This window comes from Lontra canadensis, unplaced genomic scaffold (genome assembly GCF_010015895.1).
Source record: "Lontra canadensis isolate GAN:19392208 unplaced genomic scaffold, GSC_riverotter_1.0 scaffold1, whole genome shotgun sequence".
Taxonomy (NCBI): domain Eukaryota; kingdom Metazoa; phylum Chordata; class Mammalia; order Carnivora; family Mustelidae; genus Lontra; species Lontra canadensis.
In genome coordinates this window covers 66,026,925-66,042,319 of record NW_022630995.1, presented here as the reverse complement: position 1 = coordinate 66,042,319, position 15,395 = coordinate 66,026,925, and the positions used below count along the sequence as shown (strand labels likewise).

Here is a 15,395-nt window from a genome sequence, read left to right as displayed (position 1 = left end):
CACCTGGGTGGCTCAATGGGTTAAGCCTCTGCCTTCAGCTCAGGCTATGATCTCCGGGTCCTGGGACCAGGTCCTGGGACCGAGTCCCGCACTGGGCTCTCTGCTCAGCAGGGAGCCTGCTTCCTCCCTCTCTCTGACTGCCTCTTTGCCTACTTGTGATCTCTCTCTGTCTCTCTGTCAAATAAATACATATAATCTTTAAAATCTTTAAACCAGATATACATCCTGCCCTGACACTGTTCAGAACCTTCCATGGCTCCCAGCTGCATTTCGAATAAAACCCACAGCTTCTGCCATTTTCACTTGCTCTAGCCACAGTGGCTTTTGTAGTTTCCTGGAACATGTGGGGCTTTTCTCTGCTCCAGAATCCTGCATTGCTTAAAGTCCTTTGTTCTGTGAGTGACTGGCTCTGGCTCAGTTCATTTCCTCACAGAGGTTTCCCCTGCCCCTGGTCCTCAGAGGAACTCCCAGTTGTATCTCCCTGTGCCCAGCCAGAACCCAAAAGTCAAACCAGAGCCACACCTGAGCTGGAACTGGCCAGACTTGTGACTGTCAGGATGACTGTGGGCAAATCCCTTAACATCGATGAACTTCAGTTTCTCATCCATAATATAGGGCTAATGGTGCCTATCTCAACAGTGGTTACGTGGATTAGATGAGATATACAGCAGCAGGCAGAAAGGCTGGTACATAATTGCTTGACGAATAGTGATGATTATGTCATCCATTCATCCAGCAAAATACTGGATTAGTGTGCGCCCAGGCCTTGCTTATCAGGGTCTGGGACTCAGCATGAGGCAGGCACTCCCATGCCCTCCAGTCCCCCAAGACCTCTCTGGGGATACTGGTGAATACCAGGAATCCCAATTCAGTGTCAGTGTGCTAGAACAAAGGAAAGCATAGGTGCTGTGGGAGAAGTGGGTGTCTGACTCAGCCCCTGTGGGGTGGGGAGCAGTCCAAGTCTTTGCCTACCTGGGGGGTGGGGTGCCAGGCAGGAGCCCCCACCCACTCTCAACCACCACCTGCAGGGCAGAGTCATCCAAAACCCTCTGGGAGGGGTGAGGGGTCTTTATTCTGCTGTTAAGTAGAGTTCCTGAAGGCCTTTAAGCGAGGGTTGATGTGATCATAGCTCATTCTGGTTTTGTCATGAAGGATGGGTCAGAGAATGAGAAGCCCGTGGCCGCAGCTGGGGCAAAGGTGAGGCTCCGCAATGAGATATGGGGAGGCCCACAGCTAACGGTATCTCGTCTCTGTAACCACCCTTAGAACCAGAGGGGAAAAGATGTCTTTGCTGTCTCAGAGACTGATAAGAGGAACGCTCGGGAACGCAGGGCCTCGGCAAGGGGCCCCTTTTGTCCTAAGGGCAGAACTGTACCTGGGGCTGCCTGGTGAGGGGCAAAGCGGCCCAGGGAGGAGAGGGTCCTGGCGGAGAGCTCAGATTTCTGACCCCGGCATCTGAGGCCCCGTGGCGCAGAGAGCACGCGAAGGCCCGGGAGGTTCTGACCGGGTGCACAGCCCCTTAGGTCATGAGACATGTCGGGACCATTCGGAACCTTGTACCTGAGCAGCGGCTAAACGCTGATGCAGGGAGAGGGCTGGCTCGGTAACGGAGCCCGCAGACCCAGGGCATCTAGGTTAACCGACAGGTGTGCCGGGCCGGGTCTCAGCGCAGCCACGACTGCTCCGCGCAGGCTGTTCCATCTCCCAGGTTGGATCTCGGCCCGGCGGCGGCAGCGCTCTCCAGCACCGCCAGGCCCGGCGTCCCCGGAACCCCACCCAAGCCCACGAGGAAGGTTGTTCTTATGCCCAGCGAGTCACCAGGACTCGAGCTAGGGGACCTCCCCAAGGTCACAGCCTGCACGTGGAGGAGGCGCACTTGAACCCAGGGCCCCACCAAGGTCATCAGGCCACTCCCGGCGGGCCAGAGCCCGGCTGCCAGCCTGATGCATCCCCGGGGCCGGGCCGGCCTGCAGCACTCTGGGGGTGGGAGGCGGGGCGCGGGGCGCGGGGCGCCCGGGCGTGTGCGTGCCTGTCAAAGAGGCGGAACTCCTAGCCTCCTGTCCTGTAGTTCCTCCACTGCGGGCGACAGAGCCTCGCGCCTGCCCGGCCCTTCCGCCCAACTACAATTCCCAGAAGGCTGAGCGGCGCGGGCGCGGCCAGGGGGTGCGGAGAGCGCGGGTGTCGTCACCGGCTCAGCCAGCTCCCCCCACCCCGGCCCAGCCCCTCGCGGCGCCCGGGCGAGCGGCTGCGCGCAGCCTGACGGGAATCGTGGTCATCCCGCCTTGTACCCCCAGTGTTGACGGGGGCGCGTGGACTCCAACTCCCGACGTGCCCTGCGCGTCGGCCCTCGTTAACGGCGGGAGGGGGCGGGCGAGGCGGAGGGGGAGCGGCGTTCGGGAGGGCGGAGTAGGGGGGGGGGGGGGGGGGGGCGCCCACACCCCTCCCCCTCCCCGCCGCTCCTTCCCCCTCCCCCGACGTAAACTGGGATCCCTTTCCCCTTGTGTCCGCCATATTGGACTCTAACTCTGGTCAGCGGCGGCGCCGGGCCCGGTGGACTCGCCGTTCTCCCGCCCAGCGGCCTCCCCGCAGCTCCCGCCCTCCCGGCCCTCCCCGCCCGGAGGCGACCCCGCGCAGCGCCCCCCCGCCCTCGGCCGGCCGGAGCGCCCTGCCGCCGCTTCAGCCTCCCCGCCTTCCCCGCCCTCCGCCGCCGCCCGCGGCCCCGCGCCCGCTCCGCGCCCTCTCCCCGCCCGCCCGCCCGCCCGCCATGAGCCCGGCCGACGCCAAGCGCGGGGCCAAGCGCCGGAAGAACAAGCGGGGCGGCGGCGGCGGCTCGGGCGGGGGCAACGGCGGCGCGGGCGGCGGCAAGGCCGGCCCGGCGGCGGCGCTGCGCGGCTCCCAGGCCGCGGGCCTGGCGGCCCCGGGCGGCGCGGCGGCGGCCAACGGGCCCCTCGGCTCGGGCGCGGGCGTGGGCGGCGCCGCCCCCGGAGGCTACTTCGAGGTAAGTGGCGGCGCGGCGGGGGCGGGGGGGAGGTGGGGTGGGCGGGCGAACGCGGGCGGGCCTCCCGCCGGGGCCGGGCTCCGCGCGGGTAACGGAGGCCAGGGGGCCGGGGAGCCGGGGCGCGGGCGGCTTGCGCCGTGACAGCCCTCCCGCGGGGATGGCGAGCGCGGGGCGGCGGGCTGCCAGCGCCGGGTGCCGGCATCTCCTGGGTGCGGCGCGCCGCGCTGCCTGTGCCGCTGCCCACCTGCGCGTCGCTGTCACGGACCCGGGGGCGGTGCCTTCTCGCCCCGCGCGGAGCTCGTCCTTGAGATTGCTCGCGTGCAATTCCAGAGTAATTAGGAATCAGGTGGCGAGCGGGGCTTCCCTGCGTGGTCGGGAGTTCTCTCCGCCGTTGTCTTGCCGTGCCGCCCAGAATTCTCCATCCCGTGCGAGAGGCGACCCGGCAGCGCCCGCCGGGAACTTTTCTTTCTCTGCTCCGATGTGATCATTGGGGAGCCGCCTGACAGCCTTCCGGAGGCCTGTTTCTGTGCCTCCAGCTTCTCAAAAACTTCCAGGGGCAGTTGGTGGTCTGGTTACTCAGGAGTGTACGTAGTGTTGGAACTCTGGGCATTGGAAAAGTACTTTATCCTGTATTGTCCATGGGAGCAGCTAGCACACGTTCTGGGTTGCTGCACCTTTGTTTCGTGGCGGGTCACAGCACTTGAGAAGACACAAGGTGGTACGAGGGTGTGCAGGTGACAGCCATTTCCAGTGGTTCCAGTGGCGACTCTTAAGATAATGGACTTCTCCAAAGTTGAGTGGTTAGAACTGTTAACTTGTTTTAAAGACATTTGCAGTGGGAAAAAAGAGCCTCATCAGTATTGGTGTGCCACATTGTGTAACAAATTGTTTTATGCAAGATTCTAAATATCGTGTTGGAATGGCACGGAGTGAGAGCAGAAAAGAGAAATGATTGCATATGGCGTGGCTTCGTCATGCTTTTGCATTAAGTGAATATACAATAATGTATGTGTACTTTATTTTCCGTTTAAAGGATTTCCAGCCTTTTCTGTTGTGGAGTAAGTGCAGTTGTTGCATCTTTCTCTAGATGATATTGTTACTTTTGTTTGGGATCCTGGAACACAGCCCTGGACTTGAGCCTCCAGAGGCTGCCCCTTTCCAATACCCTGGAGAGAGAAACAGGTACAGGGGTTGGGAGCAAGGATGAGGTTTGGGCATTTGGATCTTTGGGCTATAAATTAAGGGCCACGTTTGCTGCTCATGGGGTGATGAGGGTAGGAGGTCTGCCCATGCAAATCCTTTATGAAAATGTTGATAATATTTGCTGTAGCTTGGTGTATAATATACCATTTCTTTCTTTCTTTTTTTTTTAAGATTTTATTTATTTGACAGAGATCACAAGTAGACAGAGAGGGAGGCAGAGAGAGAGAGGGAAGCAGGCTCCTTGCTGAGCAGAGAGCCCGATGCGGGACTCGATCCCAGGACCCTGAGACCATGACCTGAGCGGAAGGCAGCGGCTTAACCCACTGAGCCACCTAGGCACCCTAATATACCATTTCTATCAATTCAGTAAAAACAAGTTTGTGGTACTGTTGTTTTAGGTTTCAATAAATTCAATTTACTTTGCAGTATTTAGCTAAAGTAGTTTTCCTTTAGTTTATTATTCTGATCACATTAGTCAAACTCATGTAACCATCTATCAAGTATTATTATTATTATTTTATTTTTTAGAGAGAGAAAGGGGGAGAGTGCTTGCAAGTGGGAGTGGGGGAGAGAGATACCTAAGCAGGCTCCATGCCCAGTGGGAGCCTGTTGCCCATGAGATCATGACCTGAACTGAAACCAAGAGTCAGTCTCTTAACTGGTTCACCCAGGTGCCCCATCTAGTATGATTTTTGACAGGACTATCTTATTTTGTTAAACTTACGAATCAAGATTTTTGACATGACCCTGTAGGAAATAAGATATATTAAGACCTGTAGTGCATGCTTCCACTTATACAACAAAAGTTTTACATAATGTGGGGCACCTGCGTGGCTCAGTGGGTTAGGCCGCTGCCTTGGGCTCAGGTCATGATCTCAGGGTCCTGGGATCGAGTCCCGCATCGGGCTCTTTTGCTCAGCAGGGAGCCTGCTTCCCTCTCTCTCTCTGCCTGCCTCTCTGTCTACTTGTGATCTCTCTCTGTCAAATAAATAAATAAAATCTTTAAAAAAAAAGTTTTACAAAATGATATTCTGATGGCTTTTTTGTCTTTTTTATTTTATTCCATTTCATTAATAAAGTGATTGTAGTACACAGAATTACTTTACTGTGTACCATTGATTTGTGACCTGCACCTTGAGAAACATTCTATTTTACTGTATTTTAAAGTTGTAAACTTTTATCTTGAGCTCTGAAATTGCTTTTTTTTTTTTTTTTTAGATTTTATTTATTTTTTTGACAGACACAGCGAGAGAGGGAACATAAGCAGGGGGACCCGGAGCGGGAGAGGGAGAAGCAGGCTTCCCGTGGAGCAGGAGCCCGATGTAGGGGTCAAGCCCAGAACCCAGGATCCTGACCTGAGCCGAAGGCAGACGCTTAACACCCAGGCACCCATTAACTTTAAAATTTCTTAGCAAGTTTTTTTTTCCAAGAAAAAAATTTTTTTAAGATTTATTTATTTGAGGGGCACCTGGGTGGCTCAGTGGGTTAAAGTCTCTGCCTTCAGCTCAGGTCATGATCCCAGCGTCCTGGGATTGAGCCCCGCATCGGGCTCTCTGCTCCACGGGGAGCCTGCTTCCTCCTCTCTCTCTGCCTATCTCTCCTCCTACTTGTGATCTCTCTCTGTCAAATAAATAAATAAAATCTTAAAAAAAAAGATTTATTTATTTGACAGAGAAAAATGTGAGGAAGGGAAGAGGCAGAGGGAGAGGAGAGGGAGAAGCAGACTCCCCACTGAGCAGGGTGCCTGGCGTGGGGCTCGATCCCAGAATCCTGGAATTACAACCTGGACCGAAGGCAAATGGTCAACCAACTGAGCCACCCAGGCCCTCCTCAGAAATATTTTTAACGACTTTATTTATTTGACAGAGAGCACACAAGCAGGGGGAGCAGCAGGCAAAGGGAGAAGCAGGCTCCCTGCAGAGCAGGGAGCCCAATGTGGGACTCGATTCCAGAACCCTGGAATCATGACCTAGGCTGAAGGCAGATGCTTAACTGACTGAGCCACCCAGGTGCCCCTCTTTGCAAGTTTTTTTTTTTTTTTTTTAAATCTTATTTATTTATTTGACAGAGATTGTAAGTAGGCAGAGAGGCAGGCAGAGAGAGAGGGGGAAGGAGGCTCCTTACTGAGCAGAGAGCCCGATGTGGGGCTCGATCCCAGGACACTGGGATCATGACCGGAGCTGAAGGCAGTCTTAACCCACTGAGCCACCCAGGCGCCCCGGTGCAAATGTTTTTAATGGTGTGCGAAAGATACCCATAGTGGCAGGGATAAAAGTATTTTTGACATTGATCACAAAAATTCTAACTGTAATTCTGAAGCCTCTGAATTATTTCCCCATAGATGATGACCTCTTTGTGGGAACTTGTCTGGTGCAGAAGAGGCAACCAAAGCAGTGTTTGTCAACAAGTAATAGGGAGTGGGTACCAGCCCTCCATTTCCGGGAGAAGCTTATGATTGCTTCTAGGGGAGCATCTTCCCATTCTATGTAGGGTCACAGAGCAGAAGTTGCTTGAGAGAAAAGTAAGAGTGGAAGGACTGTCTTGATTCTCAGGTGGGGTCCCGTGTGCTGGGCACAGCCCTGATTGTTAGTCCTAGGACCACCTTCATCAAGGCAAAGAGGGCTTCTCTGCATGTGAGTAGTTTGTACATAGAAACAATGGCTCAGCGGTAAGTAGGAAAACATAATGTAGTTTATGGAGACTTTTGCCCACCCTATACAAATTTGATAGGCTCTCTGCACTCAGGCAAGGTTTCAAACCTCAAACTGCCTTGGCGTCCTAAGTTATATGGCACGTAGGTCTTAGGATTGTAAGAATTAAACAAGTCAACAGTGTCTGGTGACACACAGCGCTATGTGTGCACATGGTCATTATTTACCAGGAGGCTGGGTTGGACTTTATTAGGGACTTTGCCACAGGGTGCTTGCTTACTATTGTTGAAGCTTTTTCCACTTGTGGAGTGGGAAAACCATATACAGTTAAGAACAGTGGGCACAACTGCGTCTTGGACAAGGCCTTATTCTGATAGCCGTGTTTGGTGGTCTGCTCTGATGTGACAATAAAGGATTTGCCCTGAAATGGAAAGTTGGTATGTGAAGGGTGTCGTGACTATATCTTATTATTTTGCATTTTTCTGTTTTTAAAAATTGAGAGAGAGAGAGCATGCAAGCGAGCAAGAGCATGAGTAGGGAGGGGGCAGAGGGGCAGAGGGAGAGGGAAAAGCAGACTCCCCACTGAATAGGGAGCCTGATGTGGGGCTCGGTCCGAGGACCCTGGGATCATGACCTGAGCCAATGGCAGACGCTTAATTGATTGAGCCACACAGGCACCCCTGCATTTCTATTTTATTTTATTTTTTAAAAAGATTTTACTTATTTATTTGAGAGATCAAGAGATAGCACAAGCCAGCAGGGGCAGGGAGAGAGGCAGAGGGAAAAGCAGGCTCCCTGATGAGCAGGGAGTCCTTTGTGGGGCTTGATCCCGAGACCTTGGTATCATGAACTGAGCCAAAGGCAGATGCTTAATTGACTGAGCCACTCAGGTGTCCCTGCATGCATGCATACATTCATTCATTCATTCGTTCATTTCTCTCTCTTCTTTCTGAAGATTTTATTTTTTCATTTGTCAGGGAGAGCACACGGGCGCGCAAGCGCATGCACGCAGAACCAGGGAGTAGCAGAGGGGGAAGCAGGCTCCCTGCTGAGAAAGGAGCCTGATGTGGAACTTGATCCCCAAGACCTTGAGATCATGACCTCAGCAGAAGGCAGATGCTTAACCCACTGAGCCACCCAGGCATCCCCACCTCTGTCTTTCTATTTTAAATGTAATTTAAGGTTCATGATATGTTAAGTGAAGAAGGAAGCTTACAAAATAGAAAATGTTTGTAGTACAGACCCACTTTTGTAAAGTATCTGTGTGCATACATATTTGCATTGGAAAGTCTGATAGGATATACATCAAAGTATTTTGTGGTAGAAATTCTGATGGCTTTCTTTTTTCCTTTTTGCACATGCCTCAAGCTTTAAGACTACAATGAGCATTACTTGTGGACCAAAAAGGTGAATGTTATTTTTACAACCTGATATTACTAACATTTTTTATTTCTTTTTAAAAATTTTATTTATTTATTTGAGAGATAGAGAGAATGGGGGGAGCAGGGAGAGGCAGAGGGAGAGGATAAAGCAGACTCCCCATAAACCAAGGAGCTAGGCTTCAGCACATGAAGGTCATGACCTGAGCTAAAGGCAGATGTTTAACCCACTGAGCCATCCAGATGCCCCACATTTTTTGTTTTTTTTTCCAAACAAAGCTGATTTTGGCTTTTGCTACCTTTTTACATTTAAACATTTAGGTATTAAACAAAATAAAAATATTTACACTGTCAGAATTCTGTTTTCTGAATAGGTGTGCAAAATTCAGTCATATATGTATTATTTACAAAAACCAGAATTCCTCTGTTATGGAAATAGGCCCAGGTCACGAGCTGTTGGAATATCAAATTACATATAGTTTACACTCATAGCTCAAAAGGGAATTTAGAGCTATTTTTGCAATGCTATTAGAGATTTATAAAAGGAAGTCTTTTGGGGGTAGGGATCAAAGTACATTTTCAACAGTGATATTAAAGTTGTAAAGTCAGAGAAACCTGTTGTAATGTAGGAGGCATTTGTAATAACATAAATCCTTTTCATTGATGAAAAGGTGGTAAGAAGGAGATAATGTTAGTAATGTTTAAAGGCTGTCCTACAGTATATCCATAGTTAGATGATACAGTTATGGATTTGGGGGTGCCTTGAGTGTGTTGCAGATCGCTGTGGTGATGAAATGAGGTTCATTCATAACTTTCTCTCAAGTTCACATTTGCTTTAGTGACCTGAGGAAGTATGTCAAATAAAGATCTAGAACCTTACGTGATTTAATTAACAATGTGGTGAAGCTGCAAAGAGCACCTCCCTCTGTGATTCAGTCTATTATGTATGTGTACATCCACATAACCAATGTATCAGGATACATATAGAATATTCCCAGTACCCTAGGACGCTCACTTGTTCCCCTTTGCAGTCATCCCCACCACTGTTGTTGTGCATTTTGCCTACATTTGAATTTCATGTGAAAATGCTCTGCCAGTGTTCTCTGGCTCCACACTGAGATGCAGCCGTGTTGTTGAGGGAGCAGTTGACCCTTCTCTTCGATGGCATGCGGTTTTCCATTGTGTGAGTATGCCACAGGTGATTCATTCTGATATAGATGGACATACATACATATAGGCTATTTTATTTTATGGCTAATATGCACTTTCCTGTACATGTCTTTTGGTGGACATGAGTACACCTTTCAGTCTTGTATCTATCTGTGTGTGTGTGTGTGTGTGTGTCTGGAGTGCTGTGCAGTGTGACTTCAGTAGGTAACTGCCCACCAGTTTCTCTAAGTGGTTTTATTGAATGCTGATTAAAAAATTAACATGTAGTGGGATTGATATTTTAAGATGTACAGGTCTTTGGATGTAACACATACACGGATTAATGTATCCTCTACCACTGTCAGGGTACAGAACAGTTTCATGCCCACAAAAGCTCCCTCATGCAATCCCTGTGCGATCACACTCTCTCCCACCGCTAAACTCTTGGCAGCCAGTACTTTGTTACTATGATTTCGTCTTTTGGAGAAGTTACTTAAATGGAATCATATAGTATGTAACTTTTTCACGCTGGTTTATTTTCACTCAGTATGCATAATAACTTTGAGACTCCTCTGAGTTGTTCCTGTTTACTGCTGAGTAGTAGTTCGTTGTATGGATGTACCACAGTTTATCCCTTTTCCCAGTGGTGGACGTTGGTGAAAATGAATACAGCTGCTATAAAAATTTGTGTACAGGTTTTTGTATGGAAGTAAATTTTCATTTTTCTAAGGAGTGGGCACTGGGCCATATGGTAATATTATAAGAAACTGCCACACTGTTTTTCAGAGTGGCCTTACCTTTTCAACTTCCCACCAGCAGGGTATGAGAGTTCCAGTTACTTTGCATCCTTGCTAGCACTTGGTGTTGTCAGTAGTTTTTATTTTAAGGCTTTTAATAGGTGTGTTGTGGTTTTAATTTGCATTTCCCTAAAGACTACTGATATTGAACACTTTTTATGCGTTTGTTTGCCATTCTTGTGTCCTCCTGGGTGAAGTATTTATTCAGACTTTGCCCATTTTTAATTGGGTTTATTTTCTTTTGAGTTTTGAGAGTTCATAATTCTGGATAGGAGTCCTATGACAGATATGTAATTTGCAAACATTTTCTTACAGTCTGTAATTTGTGTGTGTGTGTGTGTGTGTGTGTTTAAAGATTTTATTTATTTATTTGACAGAGATCACAAGTAGGCAAAGAGGCAGGCAGAGGGAGAGGGGAAGCAGGCTCCCTACCAAGCAGAGAGCCTGATGGGGGGCTCGATTCCAGGACCCTGAGATCATGCCCTGAGCTGAAGGCAGAGGCTTAACCCACTGAGCCACCCAGGCACCCCTGTAATTTGTGTTTTTATTAACTTTTTTTTTTTCAAAGAAAAAAATTTAATTTTGATGAAGTTCAGCTTACCAGTTTTTTCTTTTATGAATCACAATATTTGGTGTCATCTAAGAACTCTTTGTTTTATAAAACTTCTGGTTATACTTTTCCCCTATGTTTTCTTCTAGAAGTTTCACAGTTTTACATTTAGATCTGTGATTCAATTTGAGTTAATTTTATATAAGGTATCAGATTCAGGTGGGCATTTTTTTTATTTTTCCATATGGATATTAGGTTGTTCCAAACCCATTTGTTGAAAGGATAATCTTTCTTCATTGAATTGACTTTTCACCTTTGTCAGAAGTTAGTTGACCTTATTTGAGTGGGTTATTTTTGTACTCTCTATTCTGTTCCATTGACTTAGAAGTCTATTTCATTGCCTATACCACATGTCTTAGTTACTGCAAGTCTTAAAATTGAGCAAGGTAATTTCTTTAAAGAAATTCTCCAACTTTAAAGAAAAAAAAAGTTTTGGCTATTTAGTTTTTTTTTTTTTTCCCCATACATTTGAGTCAGCTTACCTATACTTACAAATAATTCTGGGATTTGAATGGAATAGCCCTAAATCTATAGATCAGTTTGGTGAAGAATTGACATGTTTACTATGTCGAGTCTTCTAATTTGTGAACATATTATGCATCTCTATTTATTTGGTGATCTTTGATTTTTTTTAATTGAGGTATAATTGATATTTAATTTGTGTGTGTGTGGTTTTTTTTTAAGATTTTATTTATTTATTTGACAGAGAGAGACACAGCGAGAGAGGGAACACAAGCAGGGTCAGTGGGAGTGGGAGAAGTAGGCTTCCCACCAAGCAGGGAGCCTGATGCGGGGCTTGATCCCAGAATCCTAGGATCATGACCTGAGCCAAAGGCAGAGCCTAAGGACTGAGCCACCCAGGCACTCCTGTGTTTGACTTCTTTCATTGGTGTTTTGTAGTTTTCAGCAGATGGATTCTGTATATATTTTGTTAGATTTACATATAAGTATTCATTTTTGTCAACACTTATAAATGTGTTTTTGAAAAATTTCAGTTTCATTTATTTATTGATGGTCCATAGAAATGTAATTAAATTTTCTGTTTTACCTTCTGTCCTCTGATCTTGCTAAAATCATATTCTGGGAGTTTGGGGTGAATTCATTGGGATTTTCTGTGTAGACAGTCATGGTGTCTGAGTAGTGATTTTGTTTGTTTGTTTGTTTTCCATTCTGTATGCTTTTTCTTTCTTTTTCTTCCTTCATTGCACTAGCTAGGACTTCTACTACAATTTCCTTGTTCCCGATTTTAGGGTGGAAGGATTCATTATTTCACCATAAAATGTGTCTGCTAGATTTTTTATTTTTTATTTTTATTTATTTATTTATTTTTAAAAAAGTTATTTATTTATAAGTAGGCCGAGAGGCAGGCAGAGAAAGGGGGGGAGAAGCAGGCTCCCCACCAAGCAGAGAACCCGATGTGGGGCTCAATCCCAGGACCCTGGGACCACGACCTGAGCCAAAGGCAGAGGCTTTATAACCCACTGAGCCACCCGGGCGCCCCTGCTGTAGATTTTTTAGATGCCCATTATTAGGCTGAGGAAATTCCTTTCTACTTCTAGTTTGCTAAGAGTTTTATTAATGGATGTTAGATTTTATCAAGTGCTTTTTTGAATCAAATTGAAAAGATCATGTTTTTCCTCATTAGACTGTTACTGTGGTAGATCCCATCACTGATTTTTGAATAGTGAACCAGCTTTGCATTCCTGGAATAAACCGTGCTTCATCATGGTATATTACTCTTTTTTTTTTTAATATCAAATGTTGTAAGATTTATTTGTGTATGTCCTGGAGTGTAGAAATGAGAAGAACGATCTAGCAAAGAAGTAGGATACAAAAATGAATAGGACTAGCCCCCTTCACAAGAATGTATAACCTAATATTGTCCCTTATTTCTGCCCCTTCAGGGAAAAACAGTGATACAGATGAGGCCTTTCTGTTTTTCCACAGTTCTTGTTTGTGCTCAGAGTGGACAGCAGGGTAGAAGATCTGTCAGACCTCACAGTTCCAGCTTTTTGTATGTGGTCTCCTGGGTTTTTTTTGTTTTGTTTTTTAACATATAATGTATTATTTGTTTCAGGGGTACAGGTGTGTGATTCATCAGTCTTACCCAATTCACAGTGCTCACCATAGAACATACCATCCCCCAGTCACCCCTTCCCTCCCACCCCTCTTCCCTCCAGCATTCCTCGGTTTGTTTCCTGAGATTAAGAGTCTCTTATGGTTTGTCTCCCTCTCTCCTTTCATCTTGTTTCATTTTTCCCTCCTTTCCCCTGTGATTCTGTCTTATTTCTCAAATTCCTCATATTAGTGAGATCATATGATAATTGATGATAATTGTCTTGCTCTGATTGATTTATTCCCTTAGCATGATACCCTCTAGTTCCATCCATGTTGTTGCAAATGGCAAGATTTCATTTTTTGATGGCTGCATAATATTCCATTGTATATAGGTATTACTCTTTTTTTAGTTGCTGGATTCAGTTTAGTAATATTTTGTTGGGCTTTATTGCATCTGTTTTCATGAAATAAATGTTACTAGTTTTTTTATTCTTTTGTCTTTGCCTGGTTTTGATATCAGTATAATGTTGGCCGCATTAAGTAACTTAGGAATTGTTCCTTTCTCTCTGTTTTAGTGTGTACTTTTCAAAGAATTGACCCATTTCACCTAAGTTTTTGAATTTAAATGTGTAGAGTTGTCTGTAGTGTTATAATGTAATACGTCTTGTGTCTGTGAGGGTCTACAGTAAAGTCCCCTCTTTCACTTTTTTTTTTTTTTAATTTTATTTATTTATTTGACAGAGATCACAAGTAGGCGGGGGTGGGGGAGCAGGCTCTCCGCTCAGTAGGAAGCCTGATGTGGGGCTCGATCCCAGGACCCCGAAATCATGACCTGAGCTGAAGGCAGAGGCTTAAATCAGTGAGCCACCCAGGCGCCCCTTCCCTCTTTCATTCTTTCTTTTTTTTTTTTTTAAAGATTTTATTTATTTATTTGACAGAGATCACAAGTAGGCAGAGAGGCAGGCAGAGAGAGACGGAGAAGCAGGCTCCCGCCAAGCAGAGAGCCCGATGTGGGGCTCCATCCCAGGACTCTGGGATTATGACCCGAGCCGAAGGCAGAGGCTTTAACCTACTGAGCCACCCAGGCGCCCCTCCCTCTTTCATTCTTGATACTGATTGATAATAATCTCTTTTTTTTTCCAGCCAGTCTTGGCTAGGGTTTCCTCAAGTGTTATTTAAGTTCAATTAATTAACGTATAGTAGATTATTAGTTTTTTTTTTTTTTAAAGATTTTATTTATTTGACAGAGAGAGATCACAAGTAGACAGAGAGGCAGGCAGAGAGAGAGAGGGAAGCAGGCTCCCTGCTGAGCAGAGAGCCAGATGCGGGGCTCGATCCCAGGACCCTGAGATCATGACCTGAGCTGAAGGCAGCGGCTTAACCCACTGAGCCACCCAGGCGCCCCAGTAGATTATTAGTTTTAGAGGTAGAGGTCAGTGATTCATCAGTTACATGTAACAACCAGTGCTCACTATGTCACATGCCCTCCTTGATGCCCATCACCCATTTACCCCATCCCCCACTCACCTTCCCTCAAGCAGCCTTCAGTTTGTTTCCTAGAGTCCAGAATCTCTCATGGTTTGTCTCCCTCTCTGATTTCATCTTACTTTATTTTGCCTTCCCTTCCCCTTTGATCTTCTGTTTTGTTTCTTAAATTCCACATATGAGTGAAATCATATGATAATTGTCTTCTGATTGACTTATTTCACTTAGCATAATACCCTCTAGTTCCATCCATGTTATTGCTAATGGTAAGATTTCTATCTCTTTTTTTGGTTGCAGTGTAGTATTCCATTGTATATATACCCCACATCATCTTTATCCATTCATCTGTCGATGGACATCTGGTCTCTTTCCATATTTGGGCTATTGTGGACATTACTGTTGTAAACATTGGGGTGCAGGTGCCCCTTCAGATCACTGGGTTTGTATCCTTTGAGTAAATACCTAGTAGTAGAATGGCTGGGTCTAGCATAGCTCTACTTTTTAACTTCTTGAGGAACCGTACAGCTACCGTGGAAAACATATGGAAGTTCCTCAAGTTTTTAATGTTTTTGAAGAAACAGCTTTTTGTTTTATTGATATCCCCCCCCCCTATTTTTCTGGTTTTGATTTTGATCATTTTTCCCCCCTCTGCTATGTTCCTTGCTTTGGGTTTATTTCAGTTTTTCTTTCTCTCTCTTTTTTTTTTTTAAGATTTTATTTATTTATTTGACAGAAGAGAGATCACAGGTAGAGAGGCAGGCAGGGTGGGGGGGGGGGGAGGCTTAGCAGGGGGCCCTCAGCAAGGGGTCCTCAGCAGGGGGAAGCCGGCTCCCTGCTGAGCAGAGAGCCCACTGTGGGGCTCCATCCCAGGACACTGCAATCGTGACCTGAGCCGAAGGCAGCGGCTTGACCCACTGAGCCACGCAGGTGCCCAATTTTTAAGGTTTCATGGTATATCTTGGTGAATGTAACTTATGTACAGAAAACATATATATTCTATTATTGAGTGGAATGTTCTCTGAATGCCATTTGGATGCAGTCAGTGATGACGTTTTGAGTTTTTTT

At 46.8% G+C, this 15,395-nt stretch overlaps 1 protein-coding gene across 1 annotated transcript in view; it reads left to right on the top strand.

Annotated features, from left to right (window-relative positions):
* Positions 1 to 2,933: 2,933 nt before the first annotated feature.
* FAM193A (family with sequence similarity 193 member A) overlaps positions 2,934 to 15,395 on the top strand; it is a 160,545-nt gene continuing 148,083 nt past the window's right edge. The window contains 1 exon segment of the mRNA XM_032856195.1: positions 2,934 to 2,998. The gene's annotated coding sequence lies outside the window, so the exon portion shown is untranslated.